We start from the raw sequence: 12,647 nt of genomic DNA, 5'->3' as shown, positions 1-12,647 counted from the left end.
TTGTTGGGGATCTTATGTAACGTGAACATTACCGCCATCAGGTCAAAGTCTGATGATAGAAGGAAGTATTTCATGTATTTAAGACTCAAGATCAGATTGTGACGGTGATGATGATGATCTGAGCCTGCGTCATCATGTTTGGAGATGCATCCTGCAGATAATCGTGTCAGAAAATGTCTGGAGAAAACGGAAACGAGGCCAACGTGATCTTACCAAGCAGATGCTTTTATCTATTCAATGTAAATGGAAGGTAGGAAGAAACCAAGAAGAAGCAGGAAAATAAGTTATTTAAGGTTTTTTACTACAGGTTATATTACGTACTGTGTTATTATCACAAATTTTTATTCCAGTTGAAATTTGGTTGCCATCGTTAATCCATTTCAGAAGGTCCGACTCTAACCTAAACATACTCTAATTGAATCCATTTCTCCCATAAGAAATCATGTAAATCTAATTAATCCGTTCCAGAAAGCCAAAAATGTTAACACAAAATATGTTTTTTAGTTTTACAATTATAGTTTAACACGTTGAAAACAATTGGGAATGCATATAAATGCAACAAATGAAATAAAATGAATATTTAAAATTACTTTTACCTTTACGTGATTGTTGCCAAAGATACAATGTGGCAGCAAGATCAACACGAACACCACCTTCCTGTTTGGCCATGACTTATTTCTTGAATTCAATAGTGTTTCTCACCTCAAGTCTCTGCTTTTCTTTTGGTCACAGCTGCAAAATAACTCAAAATGGAGCCAAACAAAGTTGCAAGTGCCAACATTTTGATAAAGTACCGTAATTTCCTTTGTATAATCCGCTACTTTTTTCTTCAACTTTGAACCCTTCGGCTTATACAGTGGTGAGGCTAATTTATGTCCATGTTCGAATCTCGTGACATCTCCTATACTTCAGAACTACTACTAATCGTTTAAATGCTGTGCCGCTCGCAAGTCAGTGAGAAAACGGTAGCTCTTTCTCCGGCAGGAGCCAATCACAAGCTATAAAGAAACTCACAACAAGCTTGTCAACCCATTGGAAATTGCAGGAGGTCATTACTCAATATAACAGTCACTCACTGTGTCATCTTACAAAGAGCGCTAAAATCATCACACAGCAACTTAACACTCAAAAGATATACCTAAGAAATAACAAGACAAGTAGCAATACGAGTTTAACATTTTTTAAACTATTTTAACTTCTTCCCCATAATACATTTCGTCCAGCAAAGCAGTTCATTGACAGTTCATGAGCTCCTTGAGCTCCCTCTGGTCGGCCACCATGGCAGCCATTGGCCAATGAACTGCTCTGCTGGAATGAAAGTGCGGTATATAATTTTCAACCACGAGGGGGCAACGCTGGTGCCAAGGTGGCCATGTGGCTATGTCCCAACCCACCATAAAAAAGCAGTAGTTATGCATTTCCACCAGTTGGTGGCGTCATTGGTGTCAATATCAAAATGTAATCATGATCAAACCCGAACCCTTGACACTCATTTCAGTTTTAAAGGAGATCTAACAATATAAAGTGAAGTTATGACTCTGATGATTAATGGGAAGGAACAGTCTTTGACGCCAGGCTCCACCCACCCACGTGTAATGAAACATCATGATTCATATCATCAATCTGTTTAATGTACCCTTTTTAATGCGAAAGTGATTCAATAAATTAACTCAGAGGAGTGGGCTTTTATATCAAGCATGTGTTTTGTTGCCACTTCCTGTCGCCACAAGGAGGCATTGTTACTAATTGAGGAAGTGACATATGGGTCTCTTAAGGCTGTCATCTTCCTCATACACAACAATTACTGTACAAGTCCTTGTGGAGTCGAGTTATTTGCGTTTTGTGTCGATTGGCGAGTCTCTAAGGCTCCACCCACATTGTATGGCGTACGTTAAATGGCTTCGCAATATATAATTGCCCATATGTCTAGTATCTGCCAAAATCTTAAGACCACACATTTTGCACTGTTGGCTCTTAAGGAGGTTCTAAGTAGAGCTTCAAAATGCAAAAAGAAGAAATGGGAGTGAAACAAAATAACATTTTGAGTAAGCAATTTATTGCAAAAATCACTGAAGTGAAATAGTTGGTTAATCAGCTGATCAAAAGTCAAAAATGTGGATTGAATGTGATTTTGTGTCAGGTATTCACACTGTCATGATCTCTTGATGGCAAAGGCAAAAAAGCTTTCTCTCTTTGAACACAGACAGATTGTTAAGTTGCATAAACACAGCCTCTTGCAGCGAGCCATTACTGTTGAGGTTGGACGCAGTAAGACGGTCATTTGAAACTTCTTCAAAGATCCTGATGGTTATGGAACAAAAAAAATCAAGTAGACCCAAAAAAATGCCACCAGCCCTTACTGTGTACAGTGTACAGTGGTGTGAAAAAGTGTTTGCCCCTGATTTCTTATTTTTTTGCATGTCTGTCACACTTAAATGTTTCACATCATCAAACAAATGTAAATATTAGTCAGTGACAACGCAACTGAACACAAAATGCAGTTTTAAATTTGCTAATTTAAAAAAAAGTAACATTACTACGAGACGAGACGATGCATGAGATTTGGTCCATGAGAGTGAGACAAGATGAGATTTGAACATTAATTTTAAGAAAAGTAGAATGAAAAATTATGACTGGGCAAACTTTTTCATGTAACTGAACCACAAAACTATGCAGGTGCACTATAAAAGGTTTATTGTCCCACACATTGACACTAAATTATATTATTGTCTACATTCTTTAGACCAAATAAATGATCATAACAATAAATAGTAATACATCATAATAATGCAATATTTTCTCTTTCACTCTGTGAAGTTGTGGATTTGCATTACATGTATTTTCTCACAGGCAATTGCTGCTGTTAGATGTAATTATCTTATCTTATTTCTGCAATTAGCCACATTGTGGCCCCTGCGCCACACTTTGGACACCCATGCATGTTTTGCAAGTAAGGCGAGCTGCTGCCAGGCAAAGGAGGAGTGTGTCTGTCTGTCTCTGTCGGGTTGCATTGTAGAGGTGGAGATCATGCACGGCGGGAACTTCACAATTGTTGACCGCTGGTACTTAATTACCGAATACATGCATGACAAAAGAAACACTTCCTGTCTTTTACTTTTATCTAGCTCCTTGTCATACTCCGTTAACTCATCTTTCAGACTGGTGCATACCATGTGGGTCACATGACCAACCCCGCCCACTCAATGCCCAACCCTGTCCCACTGCTTCATCTTAACACCAGTGCTGCCCTAATTCTTTGCCATGGTGCCACAACTAATCTCTGTCTGGGGAGATGCTGGATTAGAAGGACGACGTCTGGTGCAAATGTAATGCGGTTCATCCCTGCACTCCAACCTGTGTCCACACATCAGCGCAAAATAAGTCGAGCAGCGCTGGGAAGGGAGCTAAAAGGCCGAGCTATCAACATTTACTAACGTACTTTAGCACAGCCAGCCAGCTTGTAAAGCTCCTCCTCCAGACGCCTTCCTGACACCCAGTTTCCCTATCGGGTCAGATGTTATTTCAAATCAACAGTGTTTTGTTCTGAAAGACCTACAGTATTCTTTAAAAAAGTCTAAGAAGATAAGATGAAACAAGACTAAGAACATTGGGCCTCATTCACAAAACGTTCTTACGGACAAATGTGTTCTTAAAGCCTTCTTACGAAGATTTTTGGCATTCACGAAACGTGTTCTTAACTCACAGTTCTTAGATCTAAGAACAAATTCTACGAACGCTCAGGAGGACTCTTACGCACAAGCAAAGCTTGCACTTTCAATGCGCAATCGCCCTCATGATGGATTTTGCAACCTGATCCCAAAAAATGTAGTGCAAATAAAATATCCCAACAATTATTTAGCATCAAAACAACTAAAATATACTCCATGGATAAATATATATTCAAATCCTAATTCATCAAAAAAAAAAGGTAGCTGGCTGGACGTGCGCTGTGCAGAGAGAGAATGTATAGGGACTATGGAGATTTATTTGCTGAAAGCGACGAATATTTGATGTCCTGCTTCAGGCTTCAGGCTTCCCTCTCTGTTCTTGCAGGTGTTCAGGATCATCAGAATAACATCGCAATGAAACGTGGTGTGCCTACTGCGCACGTAGCACCCCCAGATAATGACATGTGCCCCCGGCCACGTCTTGAGCCAGAGCACGGGGCTGCTGTATTAATTAGGGCCAGACTGGGCATCCTGGCGGGCCGGGTAGGGCCTGTGGTGTGTCCTGTGGTGTGTCCTGCGGCCTGTGGCTCGCCCGAGCCTGGGCTGTGGTGGGTGGCCGGTCGGTCATGTGTCCTTGGTCCCCCCCCTGCTCGGTTTGAGCGGCGTTGAGGTGTGGGGTCCCCGTCCTTCCTGTGCCACTGCACCACCTCACATACAGTATATATAGGACTTTGGGGGGTGGCCTACGGTCGGGCGTGGTTGGGGAGGGGAGCTGCCTTGCCGTGCCACTGACCTGTTGCCCCCCCATTTTAATCGCAGAGTAGACACTTAGGGTTTGGGGGGGCTGGTCAGGTGAGGGACCCTCCGAGCGGCAGCTGTCCCCCGATTTTAACTGCATCATTAGCTATCATCCACATACACCCCATATACATGCACACAGATACACCCCTCAAGGACACAGAGACCAGCTTTTCGTAGCTGTCCTCTTTTATTTTATTTAATTAATTTATTTATTTATTTTTTCCGGCTTCCGGCGCGGGCGGGCTTCTTTCCGGTTGTGGGGGCGTCTCTGGGCCTGCCGGTTTGTGGCCCCCAGTACTCGTCTGCCTTTGTGGGGTGTGATCTCTCGCTGGTCTCAGGGGTTGGCAGTCCTTCGGCCCGCTGGCGCCCTGTCCTTGGCTGGGATTACCTCTCTTCGGCCCCTTGCTGGTCTTCCCGGGGGGGAGGGCTCTCTGGGCTGGCTCTTGGGGCACTGATCTTTGTGCTGCCTGCCCCTGTGGGCCTGGTGGCCTTCTGACGGCAGGGGCTCGGCCTGGCTATTTGGGGCGGGGCTCTCTGGGAGCTGGAAGGCGGCCCCTTTCCTTTCATGCATTCTCAGTGACAATTACACGCCCACACATTCTTGCACCTTTATATATATGAAGACTTCCCCACATACAGAGATACCTGCACACTCACAGTACATACGTGCTTCCCCACATTACTCACTGAGTTAACCAGGGTGTTATGTTGTTGGTTTTATTACAGCGACGGTGATAGCAGCAGTATGATTATAGTTTTTTTTTTACAATGATGTGCATTACAGTTAGTCATTCTGTTCACTATCATAGTTCATCATTTCATGACTACAATTATGTGTGACTGTTTCAATGCAGTATTGTCATTGTGATCTCTATCATAGTTCATCATTTCATGACTACTATTATGTATGACTGTTTCAATGCAGTATTGTCATTGTGATCACTATCATAGTTCATCATTTCATGACTACTATTATGTGTGACTGTTTCAATGCAGTATTGTCATTGTGATCACTCTCATAGTTCATCATTTCATTACTACTATTATGCGTGACTGTTTCAATGCAGTATTGTCATTGTGATCACTATCATAGTTCATCATTTCATTACTACTATTATGTGTGACTGTTTCAATGCAGTATTGTCATTGTGATCACTCTCATAGTTCATCATTTCATTACTACTATTATGTGTGACTGTTTCAATGCAGCATTGTCATTGTGATCACTATCATAGTTCATCATTTCATTACTACTATTATGTGTGACTGTTTCAATGCAGTATTGTCATTGTGATCACTATCATAGTTCATCATTTCATGACTACTATTATGTGTGATTGTCATTGACAGCGTGGTCATTGTGGTTGTTGATATTGTTTTGTCCTTTGTCCTTATGTCCTTGTTCGTCTTTATAGTTGTCACAGACATTTATTTGCTGATGTAGTTCTGTATGTTTCTGTTGTTCTGTTCTTGTTGTCACAATTGTTGTTGTTGCTGCTGTTGTCCTTGTCTCTTGTCTCTCTTTTTTTTTTGTCCCCCTCTCTGATGACCGGTGGATACACTTGAAAATAAGGTGGTCTTGTGTTTGGTCACTCCTTGTAAAAGCACCTCTATTTCAGTAGAATTGAACTTTTTCTTTCGTTTGTTGTCCAGCTGCTCCTCAGTCTTGCCCTTGCGCTTTGCCATCTCCGCCTCCAGCTGCCGGTTGCGCACGGCACATTTTTTACCTTGGATAGGAAATAATAGGTGGTGACCTATGCAAATTAGGCCTCACATGCACGGGCATCGCAGTTGGCATTCATCAACCTAAGAACACCGATGCGAACGATTATCCCTACTTAAGAACGTGTTGTGAATGTGGCGCAGTGTCCAACTCACGCCTTCTTAAGTACACTTCTTAAGAAGACTTTTAAGAAGATGTTCGTGAATGAGGCCCATTGAATTCTGTGACTGCTTTGATCTCAGCCACTGTTGCCATTCTGGGTCAAGATGTCATTCAAATCAATAGTGTTCTCATTTTGAAAGCTCCTAAAAAGCAAGACAATGGACTTGAACGTTTGACTTGTAGACAAGAAAGTGATTTAACCTGTGACCTCAGCTGTCCTTTTTCTATTTGGGTGGTGTGCATGTGTTCTGGCCCTGGATGCTCAATCATCTCAGAAAGACTGAAGAATGTCAACCAACATGGGAGAGCAGGACCTAGGATATCACAACCATTTTAGGAAGTACAGTTAAACCTGTCTTAGAGGCCACCTTTATAGAACGGCCACCTGCCTATAGCGGCCACTGAAAAATCCCCCGCAGCAAATTTACATGTTATAGACCCTGTGTATAGCAGTCTCCTGTCTAACGCGGCCAGCGGCCACCCATTTGGTCTCCCTTGGTCAATATCTGACTGCATATAGCGGCCAAATTACCAACTCAAGTAGAAGCTTCATGCACGGAAAATTTTCGTTTTTCAATCAATGAAGCCGTCGTGTGTAGACTTTAATTACTGAGTCCTAGCTCAGTCACAATCATTCACAAGATCCACACAAACTGTCAGTTGTTCCACATAAAAAAGCCGTCTTCTTTTGAGCTTGCTATTTCCTGGTCAAACATGTAACTTGAAGAGCATTTGCACCAAAACATTACCGCAAATTAGGCTGGGAACAGGACGTGCTCCCAGCGACGCTACAATAAAAAAAAACATACGCTACCATGCATGCGGCAGCGGGAGCAAAACTGAGTTCGGTTGTACTTAATTGAAGTATTTTAGAATGTACTCACGTTATTTTTCATCAATCCTCATCCACAAATCCATCAAAGTCCTCATCTTCTGTATTCGACACAAACAAAGCCGTCTTCTTTTCCATTCGCTACTAGTCTGTTAACTTGTCAGTGTTATTCAGCTCCGAAGCAAACTTCTCCTGTTGCTTCTGCCAACTTTATTTATTGAACGCGGCCACCAGACAGCAGCTCAGAACACACACACATCTCTCAGCATCGTCTCTCCTTCCTGCTTGCCCACAAGGCAAAGGTTAAACAAGCCCCACTACATAGCTGTCCAGCCAATGCCTGTAAGAAATGACACCGTTCATTTCCTGGTGTGCACTGGTCAATACTGTAATGCCGCTTGTTGTGGGGAAGGAGAGACTCACGTCGCCGATGCACTTTAATGGCTTTATTAACAGCGGAGAACACTGCAGGACTTTACATCCACGCCAACATAAACACACTTCCCAACTCTCTCCAAACTCACAGCTAGCACTGAGCCTAGCTCTCCTGCTCGGGACGCCCACCGTCACTTCCCGTCACTTCCTGATGAACTAAAGCTGTAATGACACTCTGCCGTATAAAAAGTAAAATATTAAAAACAAGCGTAAGACATTACCAGCACAGCTTTGTTCTGTGGGTCGTGGATAATAACAAGCCTAGTAGTGCTGTACAACTTTTATCCGCAGTCACACAGTGCCCTCTACTGGTCAAAATTATTTTTTTCCCTTTTTTTCTTTTTTTTCCCCTCTACTGGTCAACATTGAAACTGGACACCAACTTGTCTATAGAGGCCACCTGTCTATAGCGGCCACTTTTTAAGTCTCCCTCTAGTGGCCGCTATAGACAAGTTTGACTGTATGTCAGCCAAAATCAACTGTGTTCCTTCTTCAAAGAGCTAATAATAGTCAATCTATGAGGAAGATGTTGCTCAAAATCAACAGTGTTCTTGCTCTGAAAGGCCTAAATCAGGGGTGTTTTCCAGCAAGGCCCACATAGTTAAAAAAGAAAGTATGAAACTTTGCTATTTTGTAAAGCATATGTTACGAAGTTATATATATTTCAAGAAAAAACTGCATCTCATCTTTGTCATGTAGGTGAAAATGCCTATTATTACTATCAACTATTGCTCTTGTTTTCCGCAACCTAATTTTCCAAAATTGACAACTTTACTTTGTTTTGTTTGTTACTCATAATGAAGTTTTATTAGGGATGTCCGATATTATTGGCCACCAATAATTATCAGGCAAGGTGAGGACAAGGTAACTCTATAGTTAAACAAGCAGAGTAACAACAAAGCTCACAAGTAACTTACCAGCTCCTTAGAACTCACGGTTCACGGTTACCATTCCACCATTCCTGTTTCCTTAGGAAACAGTTAGGCACCAAAAACAATGTATTTGATCTTCACAGATGGCTAAGATAAGAACTTTATTGATCCCTCACAGGTAGTAATGCACATTACATCAGCTATAGCGCACAAAGTAGTGCCGAGTAGTAGTTTTAATGAAATAAAATAAGAATATAAAGTAAGAACATGAAAGTTATCTATCAAAATAATAAGCAGCAAATTCATGTACAGTATTTTAAACGATACCCCTTTAACTAAAAATAAATTAAATCTTTCCAAAAATAACATTAATCAAGGCACAAGAAACACAAATGTATTCTTATATAAAATACTGTATGTAATACATGAATTATCTACTCAGACATGTGTGGAGTAGCCGACAAAACAACTGTACGCTAATTTAGTATTGTTACTAATTTTGCTCAAGAAAAAGATAAGTGATGTTACACATATCGGTATCTGTATCAGTTGATATCTGAATAGGAAATTGAGAGTTGGACAATATCGGCCAAAAAAAAAAAGCCAATATCAGACATCCCTAAATTAAAAACAAAAATTATGACTTTTAAAAAAATAGCTTTTCTTTAATATTTCAACTACTAAAACGAAATTATTTTTCCCCATAATATTACAAGTTTATTCTTGTCAAATTGTATTTCCTCATGAGAATACAACTTTTTTCTCTTCATATTTTGACTTTATTCTGGTAAAATTACAGTTGTTTCTGCTCTTTTTTTTTTTAATTTTCCAAATATTTCAACTTGCGTTTTTAAATTTTCTTCTAGTAATTGTAACTTTATTCCCCTTATATATGGACGTTATTCTCGCAACATTATAACTTTTTCCCGAACCTAATTTTCCAAAAATAACAACTTCATTTGTTATTTTATTTGTTTTCATAGTATTCGAACTTTTAAAAACAATCATCTTTTTCTTTAATATTTAAACTTTATGCTACTAAAATGACATTATTTAATATTACAACGTTTTTCTCTGAAAATTACAACTTTTTCCCATCAAAAATAGAGGTGCAGGTGTGTACGTAAAAGGGTACAAATGCTTGTTGCTGGGGTGTACCTTTTGGAGTGTTTCTGTACCCTTCAGTCCTGGCCCATTTGTGTACGTAATCAATTTGGGTAAGGGTACAATAGGGCATTCTCAGGGCATTCAATTGATCACAACTGGACTGTTCAGGTTGTCTTAGAAGACGTTTCGCCTTTCATCCGAGCAGGCTTCATCAGTTCATGCTCGAAGACTAGGTGCGACACACACCAGTCAGACTTAATAGGACAGCTGTGGTCTAATTCATGCTGAAGACTAGAGCCGGGTGCAAGATCCAATCTATCTATCTTCTAAATGAGGAGGCAGGTCCAGTCAGGAATGGTTGGCTCTTCAGTGGTGTCAAATGACGATCGTTAGGATACAATGGAGTGGGGTCTCTGCCCGCCAACAATGGTCATTTGGGTGGTATCACCTTCGTTAGCATCCCATTCAGATGTAATGAAGGTCATGGACCCATCTGAAACCAAGGTGACTATGGCGTGTTTATTTCTTAGAGGCTAAATGACTCTTTGAGGAAGGGATGAAAGGACAACATTGTATGTGGGAGAAAAGTGGTGTCGTAGACCCCCCCTCTGTTCAGAGATGGTCTCTCAACCTTAACGTAGATGGCTTCCCTGACTCCTATTTCAAACCATCCTTCTTCTCTGTCCAGAAGGTGTACATTTTTTTTCCTCAAAAGAGTGCTCTTTCTCTTTTACATTTAACATTTGAATAGAAAAATCAACATTCCTCTTACTAGGCACAGTTTTCTCCGAGAGTGTGGTGACGAACAAGGTTGCTGCGCATGCCTGTTGTGGCGCCCGTGTGTCATATTTTTGTCAGACACTTCTATTCTGCAAAGTCAGCGTTATCTCATCCACGCTATAAAAGCCAAAGTGAGTCTACACTTCTTATTTTAACCATGCTTGCATCTTTCCTTTAAATTTCACCGGCCGAGTTTGTTAGTTACTTTATGTTTTTTTTTCTTTTTTCATTTCCTTTTCTTCTGTGACTCCTGCCCAATTTTCTGGCATTCTGGCGAGGATCTTCTCCTAGATGGCATGTAAAGGGGTGACTCAACTCACTGAGAAGGAACGGTAATAGAAGTTTAGAGCAGCTACATTTTCATAATAATTGTTTTATAAATGATACACGGCGAGCATCGTTGTTTTATTATTCCCCATAGTAGGAGTTGCCCTATGTGTGTCTTTTTTTTCTTACATCAGGATTTTCAGTGACTTTAGAAGAAATCTGTTTAACTCACATTTTAGCACCTTTCATACAAATATACTGCCCAAAGTGCTTCACATAGGAGGAAACCTCTTAAATAGCTGAATGTACTGCAGGTTGACGTCAAAGAGAGCTTCAACTCGTAATTTAAGAGAATAAAAGCTCAACACACAACACTAAGTACAATTTTGAAGGATAAAAATGCCAATAAAAGAAGATCATGTTAAAAATGATGATGATAAATGTGAATAGAAATAGAAATAATGACAATAAAGATAAATAATAGATAATTTAATTAATAATAATAACAAAAATAATGTATGAACTCTACTATTAGTATTTGAAAAATTACTAATAATAGTTGTGGTCCATGACACATTTTTCAATGCAACAGGTATATTGGGTACAACCCTTAGGGTTGAAATGGTACAAATTTGTACTTTATATCACTTTGAACTCTTTCGGAGTCTAAAAGGTACACTTCTGGCCTCTTTAAGGAGAACTGCACTTTTTTGTAAATTTGCCAATCATCCATAATCTTTATGTGAGACATGAACACATGTTTTTCTTTTTTCTGTGCGTTCAAAGATATAAATCAAATAAAAAGAGGCACCTCTTGTAATTAATGTACACAATGGGACACACCTAGAAAGACGTTTGTTCGTATCTCACATAAGGATTGTTGATAATGGGAAAAATTCCAACAAAAGTGCAGGCTAATATTGTACTTTTGAGTGAACATTCTTCAAAAATGGACATATAGATACAGAAATGTGCTGGCCTCGTACCTCTATTTTTGAGAGTGTATATTACAACTTTTTGACTTTATTCTTTTAAAATTACTGCAGATTTTACAATTTTTGCTGTTTATTGTGTTCTGTTTTCTTGTTAATTTGTATTTTTAGAATGTGCCGCAGGCCAATTAAAAAAACAGCCGTAGCCGCAAATGGCCCCCAGGGCACACGTTGGACACCCCTAGCCTATAACAGCTGCAAGTTTGAAGTGGCGACACAGATAGTTCTTTGAACTTTCTTTGACCTGAGCTTGCCAACAACCCTCAAAACCAGCCTAAAAACACGCACCCTTTCATGCAGCACTGTTAGAATCCACGCCATTTTGCAGTCACACAGCAGCTGGTCGGGAGGAGAAGCGCCCCACAAAGTGTCAGAGTCAAAGAAGGCAAAGGAGAATGACGCTGCTGCACGTCTAGCGAGTGGTGCAAGGTTGCGCTAATGGGATTTAACGGATTTTTAAGTGCCACCAGAAAGGGGGTAAGAAGGAGGGGTGGTGGGTGGTTGCAACTACACAAAAAGAGCTCTGACGGCCGCTGGATGCAGATAAAGCTGTTCTCTAAGATGCAAACACAATGCTACAACAAATAATGCTCACCCGGCAGGAGGCCTGGTGCTGATAAGTGGCTATAAAATGCCGATAATAAGAGCGAGACGTGAATGAATGTGCGCTGGAGCTAGACTCTAATCCATTTCAATACATGAATTAATAGCTCGCACGCACTCCGCTCAATGCAAACATCTCTTGTTCGCGTTATTGGACTTTTCGACGACGTGAAGATGCTGCTGCTGCATATTTCACAGCACATGAAGCTTACTAGATGTATAAAACATCTGAATATCCCTCACCTGGATCAGGTTAAAGTGCAAGCAAGCTAAACCAAGAAATCAATCAATGGCACCACAATTTCTGCGTCTTAATACACCATGTGTGCATGTCGGCTAGCCAAACATAAAAGTAAGTACATTCATAGTGATCTGGGTCTTTGCTAGCATGGCACAATCAAGGAT

The 12,647-nt window shown here is 40.5% G+C and overlaps 1 protein-coding gene across 3 annotated transcripts in view; it reads right to left on the bottom strand.

Moving 5' to 3' along the window:
* The window catches only part of LOC129176747 (microtubule cross-linking factor 1), a 62,300-nt gene that overhangs the window by 28,984 nt on the left and 20,669 nt on the right, over positions 1 to 12,647 (bottom strand). The gene's annotated exons all lie outside the window — the stretch shown is intronic.

This window comes from Dunckerocampus dactyliophorus, chromosome 2 (assembly GCF_027744805.1).
Source record: "Dunckerocampus dactyliophorus isolate RoL2022-P2 chromosome 2, RoL_Ddac_1.1, whole genome shotgun sequence".
In the NCBI taxonomy this organism is placed as follows: Eukaryota; Metazoa; Chordata; class Actinopteri; order Syngnathiformes; family Syngnathidae; genus Dunckerocampus; species Dunckerocampus dactyliophorus.
Note: the sequence above shows the minus strand (reverse complement) of the source record. Positions and strands in the feature narration are given on the sequence as shown.